At 37.3% G+C, this 21,193-nt stretch overlaps 1 protein-coding gene and 1 pseudogene across 1 annotated transcript in view; both read left to right on the top strand.

The window, feature by feature from the left end:
* Positions 1-21,193, top strand: part of Col6a5 (collagen type VI alpha 5 chain) — a 151,854-nt gene that overhangs the window by 1,081 nt on the left and 129,580 nt on the right. The gene's annotated exons all lie outside the window — the stretch shown is intronic.
* LOC124084496 (protein AATF-like) lies at positions 5,115-6,742 on the top strand (annotated as a pseudogene).

The following is a 21,193-nucleotide window of genomic DNA, read 5'->3' as shown; positions in this document are numbered from 1 at the left end:
AGAGGTATATTTACTTCATGAATTCTGAACAAAAATCCTTTGGAAGAATTTGCTCCAGAAAGACATATTTTCAATATTTAAGTTTATGGTGTTACAACCTCTAAGTAGAATCAATAGGGATCCTGAGATTTCTTATGAATTGGAGTAAAAAAGGCAATTCCCCGTGGTTCTGAATCATTCCTTCAGGTGAAGCAGCATCATCATCATTGCTGAGGAGCTGACTCATTGGATATTTGATGATGAAGGCACAATTACAGTTTGTTGTGGGTTTTGTTTCTTTTTCTTCTTTGGTAACTTAAACATTAAACTTAAATTCATTACTGACTTATTCTGAAACTCTGGTTCAAATGTCTTTGCAGATGTTTTTTGGTTTTCCTCTCTCTTCACTGGGTGGATGAAGAATGTAGAGTTTTGATATGGGACTGGCCATTATCATTCTAAATTATTTCCCCAGAGTTTCCTATCTGTCACATGGTTATGACACTGAATCATTATCAATATACTAAAGTCGAGAAAATATTTAAGATGATGATCATATGGTTAATTATGTATGTGTTTTACATTAAAACGTCTAAAAGTCTTGTTCATAGATTTCAAAAGCTAATCACTGCTTTGTTTGAAAACATAGTTGGTAATGTCAGTAAAATTGGGAGCTGTCGCTTAGAATATTATAAGACTGCAAAAATAGTTTGCCACTATAAATATTCTGAATCAGAGCTGCACATAGAGCTGGTTCATAAGCAGTCAATGAGCATATGCTCAGCATCATTCTATAATGAAGTGTAAGGTTTACAACATATGTCCTGTTTTCATGGTATCTCATACTGTGATTTTTTTTTCCTCCAAGTTCAAATCACCTTCCAAAAGGGAAGAATTTCCGACCCTGAAACATTTGCCTAAACCCTCTATTTCTGATAATTTCACATATTAACAAAAGATGTGTACTTTTCTTGGTATTGCAGTTTGCTTTGAAGATGCCCCTGTCAATCTTGTAGGAGCTCAGATTTAAATCTATCCTGGTCAGGTGCAAAAGGATTGGAAATGGCACTGGGCAGAGTGGGAACCTGAGATAGGAATGAAATATACATGTGTCCTTTGAGGAAGTTCTGGCTGGTGGTGTGTGTGTGTGTGGCTGTTGCTAGCTTTTTTGACACTCCCATAAATCCCTGGTACTGTATGATACTGACCTAGATTCCTCTGACCTGTATGAATTCTCATTCTTCAAGCCACCATTGGGCCCATTCTGCCATTCCAGACTTAGTCTCTGAAAGGTCACTATGCAGTTCCGCATTATTTGGTGGTCCCAAGTGATATCTCAAGTCTTCTCCCTTAGAATGGAATAATTTACTTGGTTAGCTAGTTGTTATCTTGGAAGATAACAGGAACATTAAAGGACCAGAATAATGGAATTAGAGCTTTAGAAAGATAGTGTAGTGCAGTGAAAAAGCATCATCTTTGTAGTCAGGGCCTGCAAGCTTTTGGACAAGCTATGCTACCTCTTTGAGCCTTGGTTCCTTTCTTTATAGGGTGGACATAATTGTATGTACCTTATAGAGTTGAAGTAAGCATTGAGATTATTGGGTTACTGGTGTTGGGGTCCAAGTTCTTGCATCAGCAACAAAGAACGGAGGAAGACATGCAGAAATAACAGGCTAAGCACAGATTTATTGAAGGTGAAGGTGAAAGCAGCACCGTAAGATAGAGCAGAGTGGGCCAAGTAGGAGATAGAGGCTCGAGCCCAAATGTTAGGAAATTCTTGTTATATGTATTAAGCTGTGAGCTGTTCTCCTCCCTGCATGGGCCGATTGAGGGCCATACACCATATGCTCCCATTGGTTACCTTATGATACCTCATTAGAATACTACCACATTACCCCCATTGATTATGTTATGATTTAATTTGAAAACGGTCCATTTTACCCCCATTGGTTGCTTTAGAATACTGACCCTGTGGTGGAAGTCATCATGGTAATAACTTATTGTAAACAGGGACTTGAAGACTCATCTCCTGTCTTGTACTCCTGCTGGCATGTTTCTCATACCTTGCCTCCACCATCTTGGTGTCCCTGAACTTCTACCTAACAATTGTGTGAAACATTGATTATATATTGAATACATACCAGCAGTTGTTAATATTGAAATTTTACAGCTAATTACCTAGGCTAATCTTTTGTTTAACAATAGGGAAACCAAAACAGAAAAATAAGAAAATCGTAGTGTAATAATCTAACAATACAAAAACACTGCCAAAGAAGGGTATTGCCAGATCTTTTTAGTTAATAGGTAAATATAATTTATAATTTTCTCATATTTTATTCACTAATTATTATTATTTTTTTAATATTTATTTATTTTAGTTCTCGGCGGACACAACATCTTGGTTTGTATGTGGTGCTGAGGATCGAACCCGGGCGAGCGCGATACCGCTTGAGCCACATCCCCAGCCCCTATTCACTAATTATTGATATAGGATGATTGTTAAAGAGTTTATTTATGGGGCTGGGGTTGTGGCTCAGCGGTAAAGTGCTCACCTAGCACCTGTGAGGCCCTGGGTTCCATCCTCAACACCACATATAAATAAATAAATAAATAAAGGTATTGTGTCCAACTACAACTAAAAAATAATTAAATAAAAGTTTATTTAAGTATTCTTATGCATACTAAATACCATTGTCTGGACTTAGATTACATAAACTGTCAATAGGTTGAGCTACAAAAGTGGCAAATCAAAATAGCAGTTTAGACAAGTCATATATTTTCATTGTGTAAAATAAGTCCACAAATAGGCAGTGTAGATTAATAAAGGGGAACCATGATTATCAGCGGCCAGGATTCTTTTTGCCTTTGTTTCTATCTTTTTTGGCATGGAGCTTCCATCTATAACATTGCTCTATGTTTACAAGCTGGCTGTTGGAGCTCCAGACATTTTGTCTGCATTCCATGCAGCAAGAAGGAAGATGCTGCAGCTAGATCTATTTTATTGCTGAGTCATCCACCTTCTGCATATATTTCATTGGCTAACCTTACCTATGAAGGAAATTCAGAAATGGGTTTTTATAGCTGAGCACATTGCCCTATCCACCATTCTCTGAATAAAAAAGGAAGGAATAGGGAATATTGGAATATTGGGTAGGCAACCAGACATTTGCAATAGTGGAACAAGGAAAGAATAGTTCTTTAGAGAATGGCAAATGGTGTTGGTTGTAGTGCGTAGTGTGTGTATGTGTGTGTATGCATGTGCATGCATGTGTGTGTGTTGGAGAAGAGGGAATGATAAGCAAGGGTGTGCTAAAGCTGCAGGGCAACTGGATGGCTTGAAGGTATTAGGAAAAAAAGAGTTTCCCCCAAATAGAAATACTGCAGGTGGGAAATTACAGGAATAGCGATGAATTAATCTAGTTCTTGAAGCAGTTTACGTAAGTGGCTGTATTTAAATTCCATTGTAATCTTGAGAGGTAAAAAGAACAGATTTTAAAATTATCATTTCATTGAGGAGAAAGTTGAGGATCAGATTGATAAGCCCTTGCTGAGGACCATGGGCCCACTTGGTTCAGAGCTGTTCTAGACCTTAGCTCTTCTGATGCTTCAGTCCTTATCCTTAATAGAGGGGAGGAAGGAGATAGAAGAAATGAGACAATGAAATTTACATATTTCCTTTTAACCATGTGATAAGAAAAAAATATTTGGAAAGAGGGAGACATAATCAGATTTTACAAAAATTTTTACTATTTTACAGTAGTATAACAATTTAAGAGCCCATCTATTTGGGCTCAAATTAATTAGCGGAGAGTCACTTGAACAAAATACTTAAACATCATTTTTTTTTGTCATGTGGAAATATCGTAGTTCTTGCCTCATAGGGAAGTTGTAAAGTTAAAGAGCAAAGAGGAGTGACTGGTTCGTAATAAGAATCATGTATGTGCTTAATGTTCTACATTGATCATAATTAAGAGAATCGATTAAAAATTATTAAACCTAAGGACTATATATTAGTTAAGAGAGCTGACAGCAAAATAATTTTTAAAAAACATGGTAACCATTTAATAAAATGGCAACAAGCAATTAAAGTAGAAAGAGATGCAAATTTCTATTCTCAATAGTAATAAACTAGAACATAGCTGAGAACTGTGATTGTGAAATGTGTAGGACCAACTCCTGTTGGACCCTGAACTCCTCAGCTTACTCCTCCTGCAAACACACATCCAAAGGCTTCACAGAAAACACAACACACCGGAATGAACCTTATCCAAAAATATTCCCAATAAAAAGGAAACATTTGTTACACTTAAAACAAAGATGAAGCATTGTTCTAGTCAACAGAAGAGAATTACTCTAAACTCAACATCAGAGAACTCAGGCAGTATTAATCAAGGGCCCCAAGAAAAGCAAGAGATAACTGGAGGCAAATCCAGAGACTACAGAAAGAAAATAAAACTATTTAAAAACCAACACCTAACTTAGAAGCAGTACTATGTAATTCAGCCTTCTGGAAAACAGAGTTTTGATTTAGAGGCTTTGGAAAAAATCACCTTGGTTACAGAGTACAAAGATAGATAAAGTTAAAGAGTGTAATAATAATGGAAAACAGATCAAAAAACAGCATAGGACTAAATAGACATTCTGGGGGTGGGGAGAACAAAGGGAACCAAACATAAGTATAAAAAATTGTATTTTAAAATTTCAAACTGTCATTTCAAGATGTTATGGATTTAAAATAGCTTTTGGGGGAAGTTGAAGGAAACCGGAATGTATTAAATGAATGTGTCATAATTTTTCAATTTGAGAAAGAGTCAAATGTGAAAAAGATGCATCTTCTAATTAAAGAAATGTAGAATTAATGAAAACTTGCCCAAAGCAAACAAACATCTGAATTGGCAGATGAAAATTCTCACCGAGGGGCTGGCATTGTGGCTCAGTGGTAGCACGCTCACCTAGCAAGCGTGAGGCCCTGGGTTCGATCCTCAGCACCACATAGAAACAAATAAAAGTATTGTGTCCAACTACAACTAAAAAATAAATATATTAAAAAAAAAATTCTCACCGAGCGGAGCAGGGGCTTGGCCACGTACATTCACGTGCATCACTTGCACAGCGGGAACCCAGACCTGGTGAATATGGCGGGAAAGCAGCCCCTGGCCCTGCAGCTGGAACAGTTGTTGAATCTGCAACCGCGAGAGGCGGATCCTGAGGCCAACCCAGAGGAGGAGGCCACTGCTGCCAGAGTGATTGACAGGTTTGATGAAGGGGAAGATGGAGACGGTGATTTCCTGGCGGTGGGTAGCATTAGAAAATTGGCATCAACCTCCCTATTGGACACATACAAAAGATATTCTCTAGAAAAGCTTGGAAGAAAAGCTTGGAAGGAAGACCATTGGGAGCCGACTTTGCCAGGTTCATGTGATGACGAAATACTTAAGGAAGAGTCTGGAGATGGAGATTCAGAGGGACTGGGTCTTGGGGAATCTGATGAGGAGGATGCGATTGCTGCTGAGGAACAGGATGCTGAGAAGGATGGGAAGAGCATCCAGGCAGGGAGGAAGAAGAGTAGAAGCCTCTCTGCAGAAACACCAGGCTTCAGTTTCCAGAGCATTAGTAACTTTGAGAAATTTGCCAAGGGAATGGATGACCTTGGGAGGAGGAGGAAGAGGAAGAGAGTGGCATGGAAGAAGGCTATAGTGAGGAAGATGGGGGAGGGTGAGAGTGAGGAAGACAGGGCTGGAGACAAGAGCAGTGAAGATGATGGTGTCCTGATGACCTTCTCCAGCGTCAAGACTTCTGAGGAAGTGGAGAAAGGAAGAGCGGTCAAAAATCAGATAGCACTGTGGGACCAGATCTTGGAAGGAAGGATCAAACTACAAAAAGCTCTGTTGACAATCAGCTGCCTCAACCGGATGTTTTTCCTGTTTTCAAGGACAAAGGTGGCCCAGAATTTGCCAGCGCCTTAAAAAATAGTCACAAAGCCCTTAAAGCATTGTTGTGGTTATTGGTAGATCTTCAAGAAGAGTTACTTTTCCAGTATCCAGACAGTAGACATCGAATAGATGGGATGAAACCCAAAGAGGAAAGTGAGGAGATTTCTAGTGAAGATGATGAGCTAGTGGAAGAGAAGAAGCAGAGATGGATAACTATCCCAGCTTCATTGCAAAGTGTTTTGCTGACTTCGCAGTCTACCGGACACTGCAGAAGTGGCATGATAAAATAAAGCTGGCTTCCAGAAAATTGGGGAAGGGTTTTGGTGCCTTTGAATGCTCAGTCTTGACTCAGATTGATCATATTCTGATGGACAAAGAAAGATTACTTCAAAAAACACAGACCAAGTGGTCTACCCACTGGGTTCTTGGCAAGCCTGAACCAGTAGCTCAACCTGATCCAGAGAGTTTGCCAGGAGAACCGAGATCCTTCTTCAAGTCCCTGCCAATGCTCACCTGAAGGACATGGATGAAGAAATCTTTGATGATGATGATTTTTACCACCAGCTCCTTCGAGAACTCACAGAACAAAAGACCAGCTCCTTGGATCCCGATGGCAGTGGCTTGCAATCCAGAAGCTACAAAGCAAAATCCACAAGAAAGTAGTCAGGAAAGCCAGCAAAGGAAGGAAACTTGGGTTTAATGTCCTTAGCAAGCCCCTGAGCTTCATGGCACCTATTGACCATACTATAATGAATGAGGATGCCAGGACAGAGTTATATCCATCTCTTTTTGGCCAGCTCAACCCTCCTGACGCCGGCCTTGGGGGTTGACGTCGCTCTCTCCTTTGCCATGGGCCTCCCTGCACTCCACCAGTCCTGCCGGCTGCTCACCCAGGAGGCAGCTGTGACTCCATAGGGGCTGAGTGCCCAGGGAATCCCTGGGAAGGTGCTTTGCCCAGAACATGTGCCTAGTGCCTGCAAGGACACCTCCCCGTGACCTTTAACCATCACAAATAAAGCGTATTGTCACTGCTAAAAAAAAAAAAAGAATTTAGGAAAAGAAAGGGATGACAATTAAGAATTCAAGCCTGTAAATCCAGTGGCTTGGGAGGCTGAGTCAGGAGGATCATGATTTCAAAGCCAGCCTCAGCAAAAGTGAGGTGCTAAGCAACTCAGTGAGACCCTGTCTCTAAGTTAAAAATACAAAATAAGGCTGAGGATGTGGCTCAATGGTTGAGTGCCCCTGAATTCAATCCCTGTTAAAAAGAATTTTATAGCCACATGCTGTATGTGGCTTTTGTTATATTTCTATTGGATAGCCCTAATTTAGATGGCTCTGGATGGCAAGTTGAAAAGATATCAGAAACACATTCTAAGTCATGCATACCCCCAGTATGTATAACACAGTCCCTTGTTACTCAAAGTGGTGACTGAGAATCAGAGTTTATACAATGCAGACTCTCAAAGCCTACTCCAGAGCGACTGAATCAGTATGCAATTTTACATGCCCAGGAAATTCATTAAAACTTGAGGAACACTCTCAACCCAGCTGCATTGAAAGGGCTATGGGTGCATTGGCAGAGACTTTGATCTTCTTAGCCTGGGGCTGTGGGATGGAAAGCCTTGAGTTGAGATCCTAAAGAACATTTTCATCTTCTGTGTGCATCACAGATCTATAGTTATGCTGCCCAAGAGCCATTTGCCTTATGTGGTTACTGGGTATTTGAAATGTGGCCAGTCTGAAGTGAGATGTGCTATAGAAATAAAATATTCACCAGATTTTGAAGACTTTGTATGAAAAATGAATGTCAAGTGTCTCATTAATGATTTTTATATTGCTGGGTGTGGTGGCACACACCTGTGATCTCAGCTACTCAGTAGGCTGGTGCAGGAGAATCACAAGTTGGAGGCGAGCTGGAGCAATCTAGTGAGACACAGTCTCAAAAAAGCAAACAAAACAAAATGAAAAACAACTAAAAACTGAAACAAGACAAAAATTCCCTCTTTCATCACTTCTATTCAACATAGTCCTTGAAACTTTAGCCAGAGCAATTAGACAAAAGAAGAGCTCAAACTATCCCTGTTTGCCAATGACATGATCCTATATTTAGAAGTCCCAGAAAACTTCCAGAACTCATAAACTAATTCAGCAAAGTAGCAGAATATAAAATTAACACCCATAAATCAATTGTGTTCCTCTATGCCAGTGATGAATCAACTGAAAAAGAAATAGGAAAACTATCCCATTCACAATAGCCTTAAAAATAATAAACTACTTGGGAATCAATCTAACAAAAGAGGTTAAAGTTCTCTACAGTGAAAACTACAGAACAAACAAGGAAATTGAAGTCGATCTTAGAAGATGGAAAGAGCTCCCATGTTCTTGGGATAGGCAGAATTAATATTGTCAAGTGACCATACTATCAAAAGTGCCATACAGATTCGATGCAATTCCTATCAAAGTTCCAATGATGTTCTTCATAAAAATAGAAAAAGCTGTCATGAAATTCATTTGGAAAAATAAGAGGCCCAGAATAGCTAAAGCAATCTTTAATGAGAAATATGAAGCAGGAAACCTCCCAATATCAGAACTTAATTTTTTTAAAATACATGACAGCAGTGGAAGGCATTACAATTCTTATTACACATATAGGGTACAATTTTTCATATCTCTGTATATAAAGTATGTTGATGCCAATTTATGCCTTTATACATGTACTTTGTTGAGTTTTTTTGCATTACAATTCTTAATATACATATATACCACATTTTTTTGTATCTCTGTTTGTATATAAAGTATACAATTCTTTATATACATGTACTTTGTATAATGATGTCCATCACACTCCACCATCCTTGCTAATCCCCTACCCACTCCTTTTCCCTCCCACCCCTCTTCCCTATCTAGAATTCATCTATTCCTCCCATACTCTCCCTCCCTACCCCACTATGAGTCAACCTCCTTATATCAGAGAAAACATTCAGCATTTGTTTTTTTTTGGTATTGGCTGACTTCACTTAGCATTATCTTCTCCAACGCCATCCCATTTACCTGCAAATGCCATGATTTTGTTCTTTTTCATTGCTAAGTAAAATTCCATTGTGTATATATGTCACATTTTTAATCCATTCATCCACTGAAGGACATCTAGGTTGGCTCCACAGTTTAGCTATTGTGAATTGTGCTGCTGTAAACATTGATGTGGCTGTGTCCCTGTAGTATGCTGTTTTTAAGTCCTTTGGGTATAGTCCGAGGAGAGGACTAGCTGGGTCAAGTGTGATTCCATTCCCAGTTTCCCAAAGAATCTCCATACTGCTTTCCATATTGGCTGCACCAATTTGCAGTCCCACCAGCAATGTATGAGTGTACCTTTTCCCCCGCATCTTCTCCAATACTTGTTGTTGTTTGTTTTCATAATACTGCCATTCTGACTGGAGTGAGATGATATCTTAGAGTAGTTTTGATTTGCATTTCTCTGATTGCTAGAGATGATGAGCATGTTTTCATATATTTATTGATTGATTGTATATCCTCTTCTGAGAAGTGTCTGTTCAGGTCCTTGGCCCATTTGTTGATTGGGTATTTGTTTTTTTGGTGCTTAGCTTTTTGAGTTCTTTATATACCCTCGAGATTAGTGCTCTATCTGATGTGTGAGGGGTAAAAATTTGCTCCCAGGATGTAGGCTCTCTGTTCACCCCTCAGATTGTTTCTTTTGCTGAGAAGAAACTTTTTAGTTTGATTCCATCCCATTTATTGATGCTTGGTTTTAATTCTTGCACTATAGGAGTCTTATTAAGGAAGTTGGGGCCTAATCCCACATGATGAGATTAGGAACTACTTTTTCTTCTATTAGACGCAGAGTCTCTGGTTAGTTCCTAAGTCCTTGATCCATTTTGAGTTAAGTTTTGTGCATGGTGAGAGATAGGGGTAGACCTTAAATTATAGTACAGAACTATAGTAACAAAAAGCATGGTATTGACACCAAAACAGACATGAAGACCAATGGAACAGAATAGAAGACACAGAGACAAACCCACATAAATACAGTTACCTCATACTAGACAAAGATGACATAAACATACATTGGAGAAAAGATAGCCTCTTCAAAAAATGATTCTGGGAAAACTGGAAATCCATATGTAGCAGAAGGAAATTTAACCCATATCTCTCAACCTGCAGAAAACTCAACTCAAAGCAGATCAAAGACCTAGAAATTAGACCAGAAATCCTATACCTACTAGAAGAAAATGTAGACTCATCACTTCAACATGTTGGCATAGGAACTGACTTTCTCAAGAAGGCTCATAAAGCACAAGAAGTAAGATAAAAAAGGAAACAATCAAGAACATGGAGAGGATACACAATGGGAGAAAATTTTCGTTGTGTGCACCTCACATAAGGTGTTAATTTCCAGAATATACAATGAACTCAAAAAGCTTAACACACACACACACACACACACACACACCAAAAACAAAAACAAATTACCCGATCAATAACTGGGCAAAGAAACTGAACAGACTCTTCTCAAAAGAAGAAATACAGTCAATAAATATATGAAAAATGTTCAACATCTCTAGCAATTAGAGAAATGCAAATTAAAACTATGATGAGATTCCACCTCACTCCAGTCAGAACGGCAACTATCAAGAATACAAGTAACAATAAATGCTGGTGAGGAAGGGCACATTCATACATTGCTGGTGGGACTCAAATTGGTGTAACCACTCTGGAAAGCAGTGTGGAGATTCCTCAAGAAACTAGGAATTGAACCACCATTTGACCCAGTTAACCCATTCCTCTGTCCATACCCAAAGGGCTTAAAATCAGCAAACTACAATGATGTAGCCACATCAATGTTTATAGCAGCTCAATTCACAATAGCTAAACTATGTTACCAACTTGGTGCCCTTAAACAGATGAATGGGTAAAGAAATTGTGGTATACATACACAATGGAATATTAGTCATAAAGAAGAATGACTTTATGACATTTGCCAGTAAATGGATGGATTTGGAGACTATTATGCTAAGTAAAAGAAACCAATCCAAAAACCAAAGGTCAAATGTTCTCTTTGATATGTGGATGCTAACATACAACAAGGGAGTGCAGAAGGGGAAGGATAGATGTTCAGTAGATAGGACAAATGGGAATGAAGAAAGGGGGATAGGAAAAGACAAGACAGTGGAATGAATCTGACATGACTTTCCTGTGCATGTAAATGAATATACTACAGTGAATCTCAACATCATGTATATTGACAAGACTGGAATCCTAATTAGACTTAGATATACTCCATGTTTGTATATGTCAAAATTGACTCTACTGTCATGTATAACTAAGAAACAAACAAACAAAAACAAATAAAAAGAACAAAAAAGCTGGGGATGTAGCTCAGTGGTAAAGTGCACCTAGGTTCAACCCCCAATACCATAAAGAGAACCAAACCCACTATATATATATATATATATATATATATATATATATATATATAATATATATATAAAACACATTGAAATTATGTTTTGAATGTATTTTGAGTTAAGTAAAATTTATTATTAAATTGATAGTATTTGTTTCTTTTTACTTTCATTAATATAACCAATAATAGTTAATTTACAGGGCTGGGGTTGTGGCTCAGTGACCTAGCATGTGTGAGGCACTCGGTTCAATTCTCAGCACCACATGAAAATAAATAAAAATAAAATAAAGGTCCATTGACAACTAAATTTTTTTTTTAAAAAATTACATATGTGGTGTGCATTATATTTTTACTTGACATTGCCATTCTTCATTGCTTTAGATGGAAAATAGGAATCAAAAAAACCTTAGAATTAATACAGAGTGTAATGCACATTAAATATATTTAAACATAAAAATGGAAATAACTGTGATATTGTGATCATTAAGCATGAATTACACTTATTGAAAGAAAAAGTATAGCATAAACCCCCCTAAAGTTGGGGGTGGGGTATGGGGGTAGGAAGGATGGTGGAATGAGACGGACATCATTACCCCAAGTACATGTATGAAAACACGAATGATGTGACTCTACTTTGTGTTCAACCAGAGACATGAAAAAGTGTGCTGTATTTGTGTACTATGAATTGAAATGCATTCTGCTGTCATATATAAGTAATTAGAATAAATAAAATTAAAATTTTTTTTAAAAACCCCTAAAGTTCAAAAGATAATTTCATGATAATAGATGGGAAAACTCATTTTACTCCCATAAAATGGAAACAAAAAATTAGAGAAAGGAAGTAAAAGCACCCTAATTAAAAAAAAATTAATAGAGCATTATAGTTACACGAAGTAGTTGGGTTCATTTGACAAAAATCATACATGCAAGGAATTTTATTTACTCCATTTTGGTCCCTCTTTCCCCCTCCCCCGTTTTCCTCACTTCTCCCTCCCCCTATTCTCCTTTCTCTACTCATCTTCCTTTCACACATTTATTTATTTATTTATTTTTGTACCAGGGATTGTACTCAGAGGCACTTGACCACTGAGCCACATCTCCAGCCCTATTTTGTGTTTTATTTAGAGACAGGAGTCTCACTGAGTTGCTTAGCACCTTGCTTTTACTGAGATTGGCTTTGAACTCACGATCCTCCTGCCTCAGCCTCCCAAACCACTGGGATTACAGGCGTGTGCACCCGCATCTGGAATCACTCATTTATTTTTGATTGGTGCTTCCTACATATACGTAAACATGGAATTCCCTGTGGAATATTCATATACGCACATAACATGATTTTGTTAACTTTACTCTATATTTCTTCCCCTTTCCTGTCCTTCCTTCCTACTGCTCATTCTCCTTCTTCTACTCCACTGATCTTCCCTATATCTTTATGACATTTGATCCTGCTCTCATTGTCCCCCTTATTTTGCTCTGGCTTTTGCATATGAGAGAAATCATTTTCTGAGCCTGACTGATTTCACTTAGCATGATGTTCTCCATTTCCATCCATTTACTGGCAAATGCTATAATTTCATTCTACTTTATCACTAATACTCCATTGTGTGTGTGTGTGTGTGTGTGTGTGTTTTCTTAATCTATTCATCCACTGATGGGCATCTGGGCTGGTTCCATATTTTGGCTATTGTGAATTATGTCTGGAAAGCTATTTGGCTATTATGAATACTGATGTGGCTATATCAGTATAGTACGCTGATTTTATTCCTTTTGTTTAATTATCAGTGAGTGGGAGAGCTGGGTCATATTGTGATTTCATTCTTAATTTTTAGAGCAATAGACAAAATTCTTTCCAGTGATTGTATTAGCTTACAGTCCAACCAACAATGTGTGAGTCTATCTTTCCCCCCACATCCTCATCAACATTTATTATTATTTGTATTCTTGATGATCATCATTATAATTGGAATTAGATGAAATCTTAGTGTGGTTTTGATTTGCATTTCCCTGATTGCTCGAGATGCTGAAAATTTTGGTTATGTATGTTGACCATTTGTGTTTCTTCTTTTGAGAAATGTGAAATGTCTCTTAAGTTCTCTTGCCCATTCATTAATTGGTTTATTTATTTATTTCTGGTGTTAAGCTTTTTGAGTTATTAATATTCTGGAAATTAATCCCCTGTCAGAGGAGAAGCTGGCAAAGATTTTATTGCATTCAGTAGGCTCCCTCCTCATTCTCTTAATCATTTCTTTTGCTGTGCATAATCTTTTTAATTTGATGCCATCCCACTATTGATTTGTGGTTTTGTTTCTTGAGCTTTAGGGGTCTTGTTAAAGAAGCTGTTGCCTACACTAATACATTGGAGTGTTGATCCTATGTTTTCTTCTAGCCATTGCAAAGTTTCTGGTATAATTCTTAAGTCTTTGATGTGACTTTTGTGCAGGGAGAGAGATAGGGATCTAGTGTCTTCTACATTCATATATCTAATTTTCTTAGTACCATTTGCTAAAAAGGCTGTCTTTTATACAACATATGTTTTTTGCACCTTTGTCAAGTATCAGTTGGAAGTATGTGGCTTTGTCTTTGTGTCTTCTATTCTATTCCATTGGTATTAGTGTCTATTTTGATGCCAATACCATGCTACTTTTTTTTTGTAGTTGGACACAATACCTTTACTTTATTTATTTATTTTTATGTGGTGCTGAGGATCGAACCCAGGGCCTCGCACTTGTGAGGCAGGAGCTCTACCACTGAGTCATAACCCCAGCTGCCATGCTACTTTTATCAGTACAGCTTTGTAGTATAATTTGAGATCAGGTGTTGAGATAACTCTTGCATATCTCTTCTTGCTCAGAATTGCTTTGTCTGTTCTGGCATTTTATTCTTCCAAATGAATTTTAGAACTGTTTTCTCTAGTTCTGTGAAGAATGCCATTGGTATTTTGATGGGGATTGTGTTGAATCTGTAGGTTGCTTTTGATAGTATGGCTATTTTGGAAATATTAATCCCACCTATCCAAGAACATGGGAGGCATTTCCATCTTATTGGGTTTTCAGTTTCTTTCTTCAGTGTTCTGCAATTTTATTTATAGACATCTTTTATTTCCTTGGTTAGATTAATTCCCAAGTATTTTATTTCTTGAGATCATTATGAATGGAATAGTTTTCCTGATTATTTTCTCAGCAGAATCACTGTTGGGAGTAGAGAAAAGCTATTGATTTATGGGTGTTGATCTTGAATCTTGTTACTTTGCTGAATTCATTTATCAGTTCTAGAAGTCTGCTGATTGAGTTTTTGGATCTCTAGATATAGGATCATGCTATCAGCAAACAGAGATAGATTGACTTCTTCTTTTCCTATTTGTATCCCTTTAATTTTCTTCTCTTGCCTGATTGCTATGGATAGTGTTTCAAGACCTATATTAAATAGAAATGGTGAGAGTAGTCATTCTTGGTTTATTCTTTTTTTTTTTTTTTTTTTTTTTTTTTTTTTTTAATTTTTTATTGTGGGTTGTTCAAAACGTTACAAATTTCTTGACATATCATATTCCACACTTTGATTCTAGTGGGTTATGAACTCCCACCTTCACCCCATACACAGATTGCAGATTCACATCAGTTACACATCCATTGATTTACAAATTGCCATACTAGTGTCTGTTGTGCTCCGCTGCCTTTCCCATCATCCACCCTCCCCCCTCCCCACCTCTCCCCTCCCCTCCCCTCCTCTCTCTCTACCCCCTCCACTGTGTTTATTCTTGATTTTAGAGGAAATGCTTTCAGTTTTTCTCTGTTCAATATGATGTTGGCTTTGGGTTTGTCATATATAACTTAATAATGTTGAGGTAAATATCTTTTATCCATAGTTTCTCCAGCATTTTTAATATGAATGGTGTTGGATTTTATCAAAGGCCTTTTATGCATTTATTGAGATGATCATATGATTCTTGTCCTTAATTCTATTTATGTAGGAAACTACATTTATTGATTTGTGTATATTGAATCAACCTTGCACCCCTGGGATTAAATCCACTTGATCTTGGTATATTATCTTCTTGATATGTTTTTGAATGTGGTTTGCTAATATTTTATTAAGGATTTTTGCATCTATGTTCATCAGAAATATTGGTCTATAGTTTTCTTTTCTTGATATGTCTTTGTCTGATTTTGATATCAGGGTTATTATTGCTTCATAGAATGTATTTGGGAGTGTTCCCTCCCTTTCAATTTCATGAAATAATTTGAGACAGTCTGGTGTTAGTTCTTCTTGAAATGTTTGGTAGAACTCAACCGAGGATCCATTTGCTTCTGGGATTTTTTTAATTTAAAGCCTTTTAACTGCTGTTTCAATTTCATTACTTGGCACTGGTCTGTTTTCTGTATCTTCCTGGTTAAATTTGGGTATATCATATGTGTCTAGAAATTCATCAATGTATTCTAGATTTTACAGTTTATTATATCATAAAGACTTTTATTGCATTGATCCTGTGTATTGTGTTTTTCTTCTCAGTTTCATTAATTTAGTCTCTAATCTTAATTATTAACTGTCTTCTACTGATTTTGGAATTAGTTTCTTCTTGCTTTTCTAAAACCTGAAGATAGAGCATAAGCTTATTTATTTAGGAACTATTTTTTTTTAATGTAAGCACTCAGTGCTGTTAATTTTCCTCTTAGAACTTCTTTCCTAGTGTCCATAAATTTTGATATGTTGTATTTATGTTCTAATTTGTTTCTAAGAATTTCTTGATGTATTCTCTCATCTCTTCAATGATCTGTTCTTGTTTTAAAAGACAATTGTTTGTATTCATGTGTTTATGTGGTTGTTTCTATTATTTTTCTTGCTGTTGATTTCTAGTTTCATTGATTATGATCTGATAGAATGCACAGGGTTAAAATTTTTTTGTATTTACTAAGGTTTATGTTGTGATCTAGAATATGGTCTATTTTGAAAAAGGTTCTGTGAACTTCTGAGAAGAAAGTATATTCAACTGTTTTGGGGTAAAATATTCTGTAGATATCTATTAGGCCCATTTCATTTAGGTCAGAAATATTTTTATTGATTTTATGTTTGGATGACCTATTGGTGATAAGTGTGTGTTGAAATCATCTAGTATTATTGTTTTGGGGTCTATTGGTTATTTAAAGTCAAGAGATTTTATAAAAATGTAATTGCTGTGCTGACATTTGGGGAATATATATTTACTATTGTTACATTTTATTGTTGGATTGTCCCATTTACTGGATATAGTGGTCTTCTTTGTCTCTTCTGATTAATTTTTGCTTGAAGTCTGCTTTGTCAGATATGAGAAAAGCTATTCCTGCTTATTTTTGGATTCCATTTACATGGGAATATTTTTTTTCCCATCCTTTTACTTTCAATATGTGTATCCTGAATAAAGGATGAGTCTCTTGCAAACAGAGTTTACTTGGATCTTGTTTTTTGATCCATTCTGATAACTTGTATTTTTAAGCTGGGGAGTTATGACCATTTACATTTGGTTTTATTATGGATATGTGTTTATAATTTCCTGCCATTTTGGTTTGTTTGCTATATTTAATTCTGCCATGATTTTCATTTATTTGTTCACTCTTCTAGTGATCTTCATCTTTTTAAGAGCTTAGGGCTTGTTTTTGGGTTCCTCTGTGTGCAGTATATCTTTGAGAATTTGTAGTGCTGGCTTGATGGTCATGAATTCTTCTTTTTTCATTTTCATGGAAAATTTTTATTTCCACTCTGATTTCAAAAGAGAGCTTGGAATATTTCATTTCAGGTCCTCCTTTATTTTAGGGTCTTGGTTGGGAATTCAGAATTGAGTCATATTGGTTTGCTTCTAAATGTGACCTGACACTTTTCTTTTGCAAGCATTTAATATTATTTCCTTTTTTGGGGGGGTGGGTGGGTAGCAGGGATTGAACTCAGGGGCACTCAACCACTGAGGCACATCCCCAGCCCTATTTTGTATTTTATTTAGAAATAAGATCTCACTGATTTGCTTAGCACCTCACCACTGCTGAGGCAGGCTTTGAACTTGTGATCCTCTTGCCTCAGCCTCTCAAGCCTCTGGGATTACAGTTGTGTGCCACTGAGCCTGGCATTCTTTCCTTATTTTCTGTTAGGCATTTTGATTATTATGTGTCTTGGAGAAGTTCTGTTCTGATCATGTCTATTCGGAAGTCTATATGCCTCCTGTATGTGGATGTCTATCTAATATGGAGAAAAACTTCTGTTACTATCTCATTGGAGGTGTTCTTAATGTCTTTTGCCTGTATTTCCGTGTTCTATTTTATTCCAGTGACTCTCAGGTTTGTTTTCTTGTTGCTGTCCCAGAGTTCTTGATCATGATCTTTTACTTTTTTTCTTTATTGCATACTGATTATTCAAGTTCATATAACCTGTCTTCAAGGATGAAGTTCCATTTTCTATGCAATATAATCTGGTGGTGATGTTTTCAAGTGAATTTTTAATTTGATTCATTGTTATTTATTTCCAGGAATTCTGATTGGTTTCTTTTCATTACCTTTATTTCTTTATTAAAATGATCTTCATCTCTTATATTTATATTTTTAATTCATTCTTTACATCTTCTTTTAGTTCACTGAACTAAATCTTTCTCTGGAATTTCATCCACTTCCATATCTGTGGGATCCTTTGTTGGAGGATTTTGGATTTTGGAGGGAGATTTGTTTTCTCATGTTTTTAGAGGTCTTGGACTTGTGCATCAATTGGTATGGATTCTCTTTCCTCTTATGTGTCCTTTTGCAGTGGTCGTATTTTTTAATTTTTTTTAGGACTTCTTTCTGTTTTTGATATGAGTAGATGTCCAGGAGTGGGACATAGGTCCCCCTCTGATTTTTCCTCCTTAGTGCCTGGTTGTTGGTTTGGGAGTTTTCCCTCCCCAGTTCTGTTTTGAAGTATTGTTGAGGCTCAGTTGTGTCTAGATCATGTGTGGGGTGAAATTCACTCTTACTTGGCTGAGTTGTAAATATTCTTTGGCAGGAGGATCTCTACACTGTGAATTTGAAGTGTCCCAACACCTCATAGAAGAAAGGGGGAGCCAGGAATAACACTAATGTTAGCAACAGATGTATAGCCTTAAGATAAATGTCCAGTGTCTATTTTGACATTTATAATACTAATTGTCACCTATATAGGAATAGTGGGGTCAGCATTTAATATCAGCAGCAATAATAAAAATGAACTAGATCAGGCATTAAATAGTAGATACCTGCTACTTCATCCACTGTATTAATAACCACAACATGAAAGGGGTAGGAATTACATAAACTATATAATTATATCAATGGGATTGCAGTTTCTTAAGTGCAGAGAAAATAGGGTAGGAAGGCCAGAGAAAGTTTGAAATAATGTAAAAAGTCATCAGAGAAGAGGTAGGAGATAGGCAGCAGATGCTGACTGTAAAGAAGGAGGAATAAAAATTCGATAAAAATAATAAACAAAAGAGAAGCAGAAGGAACAGGAAAATTTGGCTATTAGTAGGGAAAGAGAGTAAAGATGGAGAGATAAGAGAGACAAAAACCAAGACACCAACAAACAATTGTAAGGTCAAAACAGCTTAAACCCATGTGTAATTATACTCCATCTATGTCAAACCAAGGATAAATAATACATAGGTGTAGAAGAAATAATTAAAATAAAAGTTAAATAGTAGGAACACACATCCACATACACAATCTTTCAGAATGGAAAAAGTTAAAAAAAAAAGAATTTTGAGGGGAGGGGGGATAGCATAGGATAGGAAAGGCAGCAGAATACAACAGACACTAGTATGGCAATATGTAAATCAGTGGATGTGTAACCGATGTGATGCTGCAATCTGTATACGGGGTAAAAATGGGAGTTCATAACCCACTTGAATCAAAGTGTGAAATATGATATATCAAGAACTATGTAATGTTTTGAGCAACCAACAATAAAAATTAAAAAAAAAGAATTTTGAAAAATTTTTAAAAAGAGCAAAAAATGGGAGGACATGGAGAAAAAAGAGAGAAAAGAGAGAGAAAAAAAGAAAAAAATTCTTAATGAGAAATAAAGGGCTTGTTCCCACTGAAGTCATCAAAACTGTTGGAAGGGATTAATTTTCATTCTTTGTATGTATTTTTGGCTCTGTAACCCTTGGGTCAAGGACTGGGGGTTGTTAAATTCTGTGTCTTTGTGTTTCTTACTTAGCTGCCAGGCCTTGTGGCTAGGAGCCAAAGCTGGTTATAGTAACTCTGAGCTTCCCCCCAGTACAGGGCAGGATAGACAGGGCTGGGGGTGGGGGCGGAGAGGGGTTGCTGACAAATTGTGTACTCTGTAGCGGGGGTGGTGCAGAGTTCCTGGACGTTCTAGTAGTTGGGGTATAGTTTTGGCTGACCTTTGGAACTCTCCAGTGGATATTTGCGTTTTGACCCTTGCCCCCTGTTGCTGGAGAGATCTTCTCTCTGTTGGATGTTTGGATCTCAGTGGCCTCCCATAAAATCCACATTTAAGGTGTAGGGACCGAACTTCCACAGGCTTCACATTCACCACTATGGGTGCAAGTTACCTATTACCAGCCCTGGAGTGTGGACACCCCTGCGTGGCTTATTGGTGTCTTCCCAACAGCTCTTATGTGGTGCCAGCAACAAAGGGAACCCTCTCTCCCTAGTATTTGGAGCTTGGATGCCCAAGGCACATTTGTTTTTGTAAAAATTTTAAATACATAATGACAGCAGAATGCATTACAATTCTTATTACATATATAGAGCACAATTTTTCGTATCTCTGGTTGTATACATAGTATATATACACCAATTCGTGTCTTCATACATGTACTTTGGATAGTAATGATCATCACATTCCACCATCTTTAATAACCCCATACCCCCTCCCTTTCCCTCCCACCCCTCTGCCCTGTCTAGAGTTCGTCTATTCCTCTCATGCTTCCTACTCCCTATCCCACTATGAACCTGCCTCCTTATATCCAAGAAAACATTGGGCATTTGGTTTTGGGGGATTGGATAACTTCACTTAGCATTATCCTCTCTAACTCCATCCATTTACCTGAAAATGCCATGATTTTATTCTCTTTTATTGCTGAGTAATACTCCATTGTGTATATATGCCACATTTTAAAAATCCATTCATCTATTGAGGGGCATCTAGGTTGGTTCCACAGTGCCCTAGGAACATTTGTGTGTGTGTGTGTGTGTGTGTGTGTGTGTGTCTAGTTTACTCACTCTGGCTCAGGTACTCTGGAAAGCATAATAGGTGACTGCTGAGTTCACCAGAAGTCCTTTATGCATTCCTGACCTGTCTGTTCTCACTGCCATGCAGCACCTATAACTTGTTCCTGTGCGGTGACCCTAGTTCCTGCCAAACTACCCGCCAATGGGCAGAGTGATTTTGATTGGTTTTCACTCAACCATATCCCCCACTTGACTCTGGGTCCATTGAGATCAGCCTCCCTTTCCATTCCACAGGTTCTCACCACACTTTTCTCTCTCTGCCTGTGTCCCCTCTGCCCTCAGCAGCCCCAGCTGCCACCGCAATCAGCCAAGCTGTCACATCACTAATGTATTATTTCTTATATTATGTTTGAAGTATTTTTTTCAAACAAAACCCAAAAAGTTTAAAGACTTTTTGTGTCTCTATAGTTTCTTTTACTGTCCAGTATTGAATTTCAGTGAGTTCCCTTAGATACCCACCTTGTTGGAGAGCTGTCTTCCCACTTTTTAAGTCTGGAGCTAAGGAACTGTGGGTAAGTGCGCCCTTCCTCTAATCCGCCATCTTCTCTCCTAGACTAATTTTCTCCTCTTTCATAGGTGGGAGTTATAAATGTTATTTCATCTTGAAATTGATAAATTTGGAAATATAAGTTAAC

The sequence above is a fragment of the Marmota monax genome, unplaced genomic scaffold (genome assembly GCF_021218885.2).
Source record: "Marmota monax isolate L192 unplaced genomic scaffold, Marmota_monax_Labrador192_F-V1.1 WCK01_AAM20220418_F8-fsc00022, whole genome shotgun sequence".
Classification (NCBI taxonomy): domain Eukaryota; kingdom Metazoa; phylum Chordata; class Mammalia; order Rodentia; family Sciuridae; genus Marmota; species Marmota monax.
This window is presented reverse-complemented; position numbering and strand designations above follow the sequence as displayed.